Below are 9,722 nucleotides of genomic sequence, written 5' to 3' on the forward strand. Positions count from 1 at the left end.
TACATTTCGGTATAGGATTGAATAAAAGAACCAGAGATCATCGGGCAGATAAGTCCTGGTGGCGAAAGTCTCGCCATCTGCGTAATGGCCAGTCAGGGCAACAGCCATGTTTGTATCAGAAGGCCTCCTCAGAATGGGATAGTCAAGGCCTGGAGGGCAAACATGTAGGCACCGAGAAGCTGTAGCCAACGTATCAACTGTAATGTGGATGGAATATCCATCGATGGTAGTCTGCAGCTCTGATAGATTACCCAGGGCTGGCCGAAGGTTCTGGAAGAATATTCGAACAAGTTGCAGGAAAACAGGATAGGTAACTAGCGCCAGAATGGCTGAAATGCCACGTCGCTTGATGAGTGCTGAAAAGTGCGTATTTAAACCCCTTAAGCTTAGGCATTCTAGTACCTTTATCTATCTTACTTTACCGTTTTAGATTGATTTCGTATTATTTCTATTTTCAGGCACTTATCCCGAAAATAAGCTAACTCAGCCAAACAAGAGCTTAATTGAAGCAATTCTGGGATTAAACAAAGAAAGGAGCAAAGTGGAGAAAGAAGAAAGCAAATGAAGCCAAAGGTGGGAAGCAGAAAAGTTCGATCGATCCAAGTTCAAGATTCGATCGATCGAACAATGATCAATCTCAGCACTTCAAGATAGATCCAAGCCTTGGCCCAAAAGCATAAAGTCCAAAAGTTCGATCGATCTAACACCACCCTTCGATCGATCAATCTAACACCACCATTTAATCGATCGAACACTTTTGTCCTTATTCAAATGATTGATCCTATCCACAGCTGTACCACCCACTAACCACTTTTGTCCTTTTCCCATAAATATCTCCCAAAATATCTCGGATTTGTCTTTTCCCAAAAAGCTCAACCAGTTGGATCAATCCAGCCTAAGTTTGATGGATCTCAGCTAGTTCGATCGATCCAAGTCCAAGGTTAGATCGATCGAACTTCCTCTAGTGCGAAAAAGTTAAATTTCCATCTCATTGAAAATTGTCCTTTATCTAATCATTAGGGAATATTGTGTGCATGACCCCAGCTCATTTTGGGTGTCATTTTGACCTACCTATATATGGATAAGGATTGCTTTTTACAAGAAAAAAAAGCCAATATCATTTTCATATCATCTCTTGGAGAGGAAGCATAGAGAAAGAGGAGGCTAGAGGCACCATTGGAGTTCTTCATCAACAAGGAGCAGATTTCAACCATGGAGTTAGCCCTTAAGGATTGGAGCAACATCACCATGAGTGGCTAGACATCCTTTTGGGGCTAGAGTTAGCCCCAAGCATGCTTTCTATATCTTAATCTTGTGTATTATTGAGGGATTAGTGTTGTAATTGATGTTTTGACACTTTGATATATATAGATCTTGTTTGTTCAATGATTTATGTTGTTTAATGCTTCCAATTGATCATTTCATTCTGTCCATATGTCTATGTATGCTAGAGTAGATGTTCATGTGCTTGCCTCTAGATTTTGTGTTATTGTTGCATGTCTATGTGTATTGAGGCTATAGATTTGTAGATTGTCAAAACATAGTGCTTAAAAGAATGCTCTTGTGATTCTCTTGATGGTTCATACTTATTCCTTGATGGATTGTGCCTCTCCCCTAGTTTATTTTCATGCTAGTAGTGTAGATGTAGTATAGTTGTAGTGTAGTGTTAAATGGGAGGATAATCTATGCTTGTTGTTTGATGATCCAAGCTTTTGAATGCAAGTAGCATATATCTCTATCCTTGTGTTATATTTGGATTGTGAGCTTAATGAAAGGATTAATGACTTGTTTTGATCTATTGAGCCTTTTACATGTTGTTTAGACAATATATGCTTCATTGCTTAGATATATTGTGCCTTTCACATGATGTTTAGACAATACATGCTTAACTAGTCATCCTTGCTTGTTGAACCAACCAAACACACACACACACCAATATTGCAACACACCATTTGCCCTCATTAATCACTTGTCAATGGTATAGAAATGCATTGCTTGGTGGTGATCTCTAAACCCCAAGATCTCTCTCTCTATTACTTACTCTTAATTGCATTATTTTGTTATCACTTAGTTGAATTTAGTTGCTCTCTAATCAACCAACCAACCAATTGTTTGATCACTCGACCTACTAGCCCTAATAACAATTCCATGACCTCGTTCAATCCTCATAATCCCTTGGGACGATCCCTACTCGCCCTAGCTATATTTATAGTGAAAGGTAGTAGTGGCTTCTATAAATGTAAAACTCTTGGCCTCGCCTTAATGCACACTCTTAAGCTTATGGTAGGACGACGAGACCATCAGTTTTTGGCGCCGTTGCCGGGGATTTGATTGATTAGATTTGGCAACGTCGGATTTGTGGAATTCATTAGGATTAGTACTCTTTTGATCGTGTCTTTACTTTACTTTTATTTTTCTTTTTGGTTACTTATTGTGTTGTTCTTACTTAACTAGGTGCATTGTTGGAGATGAAGCAAGCAAATGAGCATTTAAGCTAAGAAAGCAAAGAAAGTAAAAAGCTAAAAAGTCTAAAAATTTGCCAAGCTAAGCTTTGAATTTGGAGTTGAAGTGTTAAAGGACCTTTGTAAGACTTTCTTTACTCAATCCCTTAGTTAAATCGTCGGCCCGCGTGGAGGCTTGTTTTTAATTGTTCTTATATCATTGTTGTTAAAGCATGGGAGTATGAATTAAGTGTTTGTGGAAGAAGTTTAATTGAAATTGTTGTGAAGGCATAGTGTTTGTCATTCTTTGTGTTTGTTGTGTTTTGCATTGTGCAGGCATGGACGTCGTTCATTGAGACCAACTCTTGTCCCTCTTAATTTGGATCTTGAATCTATCGTTAGAAACCTTAAGGGAAGAGGAAGTCCAAGTAGAGCCAATCTATCAATGGATGACCATAATGATAATCATGTTAAGGACCTTGGTCACATAGACCAACAAGGTATCCTTCATCCCAATGTGCACAATGAAAATATACAAGTAGCATTAGGCATGCCTAGGCTATTCATTCACCAACCACCACAACAATAAGGCCAAGTTCCATATGGAATGCCAAGGCCAATGTATGCTCCACAACCTCTCATCATCAATCAAGGAATTCAAAACCAAGGTGTTCATGTTGCACCTCAAGTAACTAATCCACCTCTTGCTTTAAGAGACCATTATGTGCCTAATGAGTATAATGCACCTACATGCATCCAATTGCCTCCATTTAGAGCACATCATTATGAAATTAAGCCACAAACCATTCAAATGCTTCCTAACTATCATGGACTTCCAAGTGAAGAACCTTACAAGCATTTGGATGAGTTTCTTGAAGTATGTTCCACTGTAAAATATACGGACATGCCGAAAGAGGTTTTAAGACTCAAACTTTTTCCATTCACCTTAAAAGACAAGGCAAAGTATTGGTTTAACAATCTTAGACCTTTTTCAATCACTTCTTGGGCAGAAATGCAATAAGAATTCTTAAAGAAGTACTATCCAGTTTCAAAGACCAATGCCATGAGAACTTTAATTCGAGAATTTTCACATAGGGATGGAGAAACATTTCATGAGGCATGGGAACGCTTCAATGAATTGCTTAGGAAGTGTCCACATCATGACATGCCCAAATGGCAATTAGTTCGATATTTCTTTGAAAGTTTACCGGATAACTATAAGGGTATGGTTGATGTTTCCATGGGTGGCTTATACATCGATAGGCATGAGGATGACGTGTGGCGTCTTTATGAGAGCATGAGTGAAAATTCTTTGCATAGAACATTATCATCCAAGAATGGTAGAAATTCACATGGTAGGAAGAGTGTTGGCTTACATCAAGTCGACCATTCAAATGAAATAGCCGCCGAAATGAAGTCTTTATCTCAAAGGTTTGATCAATTTTTGATTAACCAAAACTCGGCGAACCAAGTATCTTCCTTCCCTAACCATTCTCATCATGCATCAAATGAAACATGTATGACTTGTTCTAGTGTTCTTCATTCTACTTCTTATTGTCCTCACGGACAAGTGCAAAATGAACCTAATGAATAAGTCAATGCAGCTTTTGTGAACCAAGGGAACAATCCTTATGGTACTCACTATAATCCAAGTTGGAGGAATCATCGAATTTCTCTTGGAAAAACCAAGGAGAGGGCTCAAACCCTTCCCAAGGCGGTTTTCAAGGGAAGTACATTCCACCTCCACTTCAAAACCAAGGATCCCAAGGTTATAGACCTTATCAATCACAAGGGAATCAATTTGCTAATTCTCATTTTCCCAACCAATCTTATTCCCAAGGTAATACTAGAAGTCCCGCCTTTGAAGAAAAGGTTTTGAATGCTTTGGGCACTTTAGAGGCTAATACTCAATTGCTTTATTCTCACTCTTAATCTATTGCGAAGCTAGAAACCCAAGTAGGGCAAATAGCAAGCACTCTCAATGCAAGAGAGAAGGGAAAGATGCCTATTAATGCCCCACCTAAGCAACAATGTGTTGTGAAAACCCAATCCTTATTGGAAGGCCACACCATTGAATATATTAATGCGGTGACTACCTTGTGGAGTGGTAGGATTGTGGACAATCAAGTTGGAATGTCCAATAAAGAGAGTGAACCGGTGCAACCTCAAGTTGTCACCCATCCCATTTCACATCCCATTCCTCCTTCATTACATGTACATGACCTTGTGAATGAGAAAGTCTTAAAAAATGATATTGAAAAGGTTCTGTTGAAAAATGATTTGGAACACAATGATTTAAAAACTTCTTATGTTGAAGAGAGTTCAAAAGAAAATTCTAAAAAAGTGTTTGAACCAAAAGTTTCATTTCCGGATGCCTTAAAAGGATCCATTTCAAAAGACAAGCAAAAGGCAAAAACCAATGAAATCATGGAAATGTTTAGGCAAATGAAAGTTAATCTTCCACTATTTGATGCAATCAAGCAAATTCCGGCTTATGCCAAATTCTTGAAAGACTTGTGCACCTAAAAGCGGAAGAACAAGAGCCAAGCACCAAGAAAAGTGGTTTTGTCTGAGCAAGTAAGCTCGATTTTGCAACATAACACTTTTCCAAAGTTTAAGGACCCTGGTTCACCCACTACATCATGCATTATTGGTGATCATATCATTAATCGGGTGCTTCTTGACTTAGGAGCAAGTGTTAACCTTCTTCCATACTCAGTTTATGTCAAATTGGGCTCAAGTGAATTGAAACTAACATCGGTAGTTTTGCAACTTGCTGATCGATCCATTAAGAAGCGTAGGGGTATAATTGAGGATGTTTTGATTAAAATTGACAAATTCTTCTTTCCTGTTGATTTCATTGTCATTGACACAGAACCGGTCCCCAATCCTAAGAGCCAAATTCCCGTTATCCTTGGCCGACCTTTCTTGGCAACCGCTAATGCCAACATCAATTGTAGGATGGGGATAATGAAGATCTCATCTGGCCACATGAAGGTGAAGTTGAATATCTTTAATCCCATGCCCAATTTATTTGACAAATATAAAGGAGAGGTTAATGTTGTAGATAAATGTCATGATCTTCAATGTCAAGGAAATGAGCTTTGGTGTAAGACCAAAACTTCCAAAGGATCATCTTCAACCTTGCATTCTCAAAATCTTGTTTCAAATTCTTGCTTTGAAAGGGCATGGAAGCCCAAAGGTTGTGATTGCATAGATAAGTGACCAAAGGTTTCTTTTGAGCTTAATCCAATAAGTTCGTCAAAGAACCATTTGTTGGGTGGAGTTCAAAGCATCTATCACCCCAACAAGGAGGGGATGCATTATAAGATCTTTGATCCGGGCTAAAAGAGCCCAATGTCTTGCTAAAGACGTTAATGACTAACAAAAGCATTTCGTAGAGTGTCAAAACCCTATTCCTCCTCCATTTCTATCTTAAATTTCATTTCTTGCGAAGTCTAGATACTTGTTTTTGGTTTATATGCATTGAAAGGAACTTTGGTGAGGATTGCATAAGCTTTCATGTCATTATTGAGCATTTTGCGTAGTTCGATCGATCTCAAACCTGAGTTTGATCGATCGAACTCCATTCTGCATCCAACACTTAGAAAATTTTTCAACCTGTAGAAACCTGCATCCAAACCACCTCTCTGTCCTATCGTTCGAACTAACTCTTAGATCGATCAAGAGACCTTCGATCGATCCAACTTCCAAGTTCGATTGATCTCATGATTCAATACTTAGAAAAATTTTGAGCCTGCATCAACCTGCATATTTCGCCTCTCTGTTTGATCGATCGAAACATTCCAAGATCGATCAAGAAGTTCTACGATCGATCCAACTTTCAAGTTCGATCAATCTTCAAGTTCCAACACTTAGCCAATTTTCTGAACCAAAAACCTACATATTTTTGCTCTCTGTTTGATCGATCAAAATCTTGTTTCGATCGATCTCAGTTCTTCATTTCATTATTTTGACTTTGTTTTGACTCTTCAAATTTTTAAAAATCCAAAAATATTTTCATTTTCATTTTATTTTATTTTTTAAAAAGTTTTCAAAAATTCAAAAATATTTTAATTCAATTAGTTTTTAATTATTATTGTTTATTCAATAAAGTTTATATATATATATATATATATATATATATATATATATTTTATTCTATTTTATTTTACTTTATTTTCCAATTTTTAATTTTAATTCCAATTTCTAATTTTTCATTTTGCAAAAATGAAAAATACTTTGAAGAGAGTTCATCAAAGTTCGATCGATCGAACTCTGTACGGAATATTTTTAAAAATAGAATCGAGGGTTTTTAAGATCGATACCTTAGATCGATCTCACCCTCTCTGCAAACCCTAAACCCCTTCTCTCGTTGCCGTCACTGTGCATCATCACCACCACCTCTCCAACCTCCGGTGAACTTTCCGGCGAGCATCTAAGCATCAATCTGTCTCTTCCTTCTCGGATTCATCTTCACTCCTCCACATCTCCACTTCTCTCATCGTTTGAGGTAAGATCCGAGAATGTCCCTTATGATTTAAGCTTCACTCTTGTGCATACATGCTTTATATGTTGAATACGTGCTATATACATGACAAAATCCTCCATTGTTGAAGCTTGAACCATTTGTGTATATATGTGTATATATTTTTGATGCTTTGATTTGATTTAGGAGTATGGGCCATGATTGGGTGATGGGATTGGATGATTTGATTTGTTGATGGGCCCACGAACACATTCGTGTGGGCCCCATGCTTCCAAAGTCATAGATCTGTGACCTTTGAGTTTTCAACGTTGCACAGTTTGATTGATCGAACTTGTATCTCAGATCGATCTTGAGAGATAGATCGAACTCATGTCCCTGATCGATTGAAGTTGTGAGATCGATCTCACTTATTTTCGATCGATCCAACTTTTGTGATCAATCTCACTCCTTTTTATGATTGATCGAACTTCACAGATCTCACACACACACACTTCATTCATCATATCTTATGTTCATGCTATCTCATATATGCCCAATGCCTGTGATGTTCCACATTGGATGCATTTCATACTTACATTGTTTAGTATATCCTGCCACTTGCATAGATTCATGTCATATTTGTTTTGTCTATTTTTATTTGACATACATGTTTCTATATTGAGCTTCAAATTTCTTACTCTGGTACTAACTCCCATTGCAAGTTTTTCTTTTTCTTTTTGCAGGCCATGGGTAAGAGGAAGACCGTTGCCAACAGGCAACATGGGCCCTACAGACATATTAGACCACGGACAAAGCAGCCAGCAGAGCCCTCTTATGCACGGGAGGAGCCAGCACAGGCTACCCCACCTTAGTCACCATCTCATGAGGCTGAGGATGACCATATAACATCCACCTCTACGGCTCATCCTACATTCACTCCATCACCATCTCCACCGCATACTGGAGCTGAGCATTCACCTATACAAGCTCAGCCAGCTCAGATTGCTCAGCCAGCTCATCTAGAGCGTGATAGGCCCGCGCCTCGATATGCACTTATGATGATCGACCATGAGTCAGTGTTTGACACGGCCTTTTTCTCTAGATCAGTGCTGACCCGATCTGCTTACCATGATATTATTCAGAGGGTCCTGGCTGTTATTCTTGCCCCCGTCATAGAGCTGGTCTACCTGCGGCTCGTACGGTTGTTCTACCATAACCTTCGACCATCGCCGCGTACCACAGCCGAGCTGGTCACTTCTATCGATGGACATCCGATCACCATCACAGTGGACTCATTAGTCCACTCTTGCCACTGTCCACACATATGTCCTCCGGAGCTTCAGGACACATATCCGAGGCTATTCAGGCCTTCATACGCCGACATGGCGGTTTTTCTTACAGGTCATCATGCCAGTGGCGAGACCTTCGCCACTCGGACATTCCTTCCAGACGACCTTTGGTTCACCGATTCCGTTCTCTATCGGAATATATACATGGCGGGGCACAAGATTCAGAGGAGGAGCGATTATCTGATAGCCCTCTACACCTTCTACACAGGGCACTGGGTGTCCATTCCCATACTCATCTGGAGCATGATGAGGAAGCTATATGACGAGTGCATTAGCAAGGAGATGCCTGGACGGGCTAAGTCTCTTCCTTTCAGCCACCTCATCACCCAGATTCTCATAGATCAGCGTTACCCCATCCATCCTCGGGAGCACCCTGAGAGAGGTTCCTGTCCCTTCCTAAAGAAGGACTGGGACAAGAGCTACTGATCCATTATTACCAGGCTACAGGACCTCGCGGTAGTGGCTGCAGCGGAGTTAAAGGAGGAGGAGGCATTAGCAGAGGCAGAGGCAGAGGCACAGGCAGAGGCAGAGGCAGCAGCAGCAGCTCCTGCAGCGGACGACGCACCAGTCGATCCAGCTACAGAGCATATAGATATAGACTTAGAGTGCCTTGCAGATGATACAGAGCAATACTCTCCAGCCAGGTCGCCCATTCATGAGCAGGAACAGACTGAGGAGCTTTCTTCTGATTCATCTATGCCTGAGGCTCCAGATATGACCCCCGGCTTTGGAGTACATCTGCAGGCACTTGAGGATGCTGTTGTTACCATCCGAGCTGATCTCACAGCCCACAGAGCTGATTTTGCTGCCTTTCGCACGGATGTCGCGACCATGTTCCGAGATCTATCCAGAGATATCCACGGAGCCCGACCTGCCCGTCCTACCTCATCCTCCTGAGCTCCCAGTCCTTTTTATCTCATGATCCCTCTCTCCTATTGATACTTTACTTTTGTCACTGTACATTATTATTTTTACAACCGGTTTGTCGGCTTTGATATTTTTGTTTTACCTGCACTTTTTCTGTTTTATATATCTATTTTTGCTATGAATGTCATATAATTGTATTCTCATATCTGTATGTTTGACTCCATCAGGTGCATCACAGTGACTTCAGTGAGAGAGTGCTACCCAATTTTCAGGATCACCCTTATACTTCTCTCATTTCTTTATCTGTTTATCCCATTTACACTTGCATGTCCACTGTGCACTAATTATCCCATTTTGTTATCTGATGAGTTTATCCAAGTGCCAATTTTTAGGACCACAGTTCATCCCAAGTTTGGGGGGGGGGGGGGGGAGGGGGCATACCACCCACTTCGGATACTTCAGTCCCGATCATTCCTGCTCATTTGCACTGGTATACTATTTCCTTTGTTCTCTTTACACATTGAGGACATTGTGCCATTTAAGTTTGGGGGGAATGGTGCTTTACAGTGTTAGTTTTAAATTCAAAATTTTGAGTAT

The 9,722-nt window shown here is 40.1% G+C and overlaps 1 non-coding gene across 1 annotated transcript; it reads right to left on the minus strand.

Moving 5' to 3' along the window:
- Nucleotides 1-3,501: 3,501 nt before the first annotated feature.
- Nucleotides 3,502-3,608, minus strand: LOC132301855 (small nucleolar RNA R71). Its single transcript, XR_009480660.1, has one exon. It is a non-coding gene; the product is annotated as a small nucleolar RNA R71 (small nucleolar RNA).
- Between the last annotated feature and the right edge of the window lie 6,114 nt (nucleotides 3,609-9,722).

This window comes from Cornus florida, unplaced genomic scaffold, assembly GCF_030987335.1.
Source record: "Cornus florida cultivar Cherokee Brave unplaced genomic scaffold, ASM3098733v1 CherokeeBrave_3.0.0_Hap2_Chr03, whole genome shotgun sequence".
NCBI classification, from domain to species: domain Eukaryota; kingdom Viridiplantae; phylum Streptophyta; class Magnoliopsida; order Cornales; family Cornaceae; genus Cornus; species Cornus florida.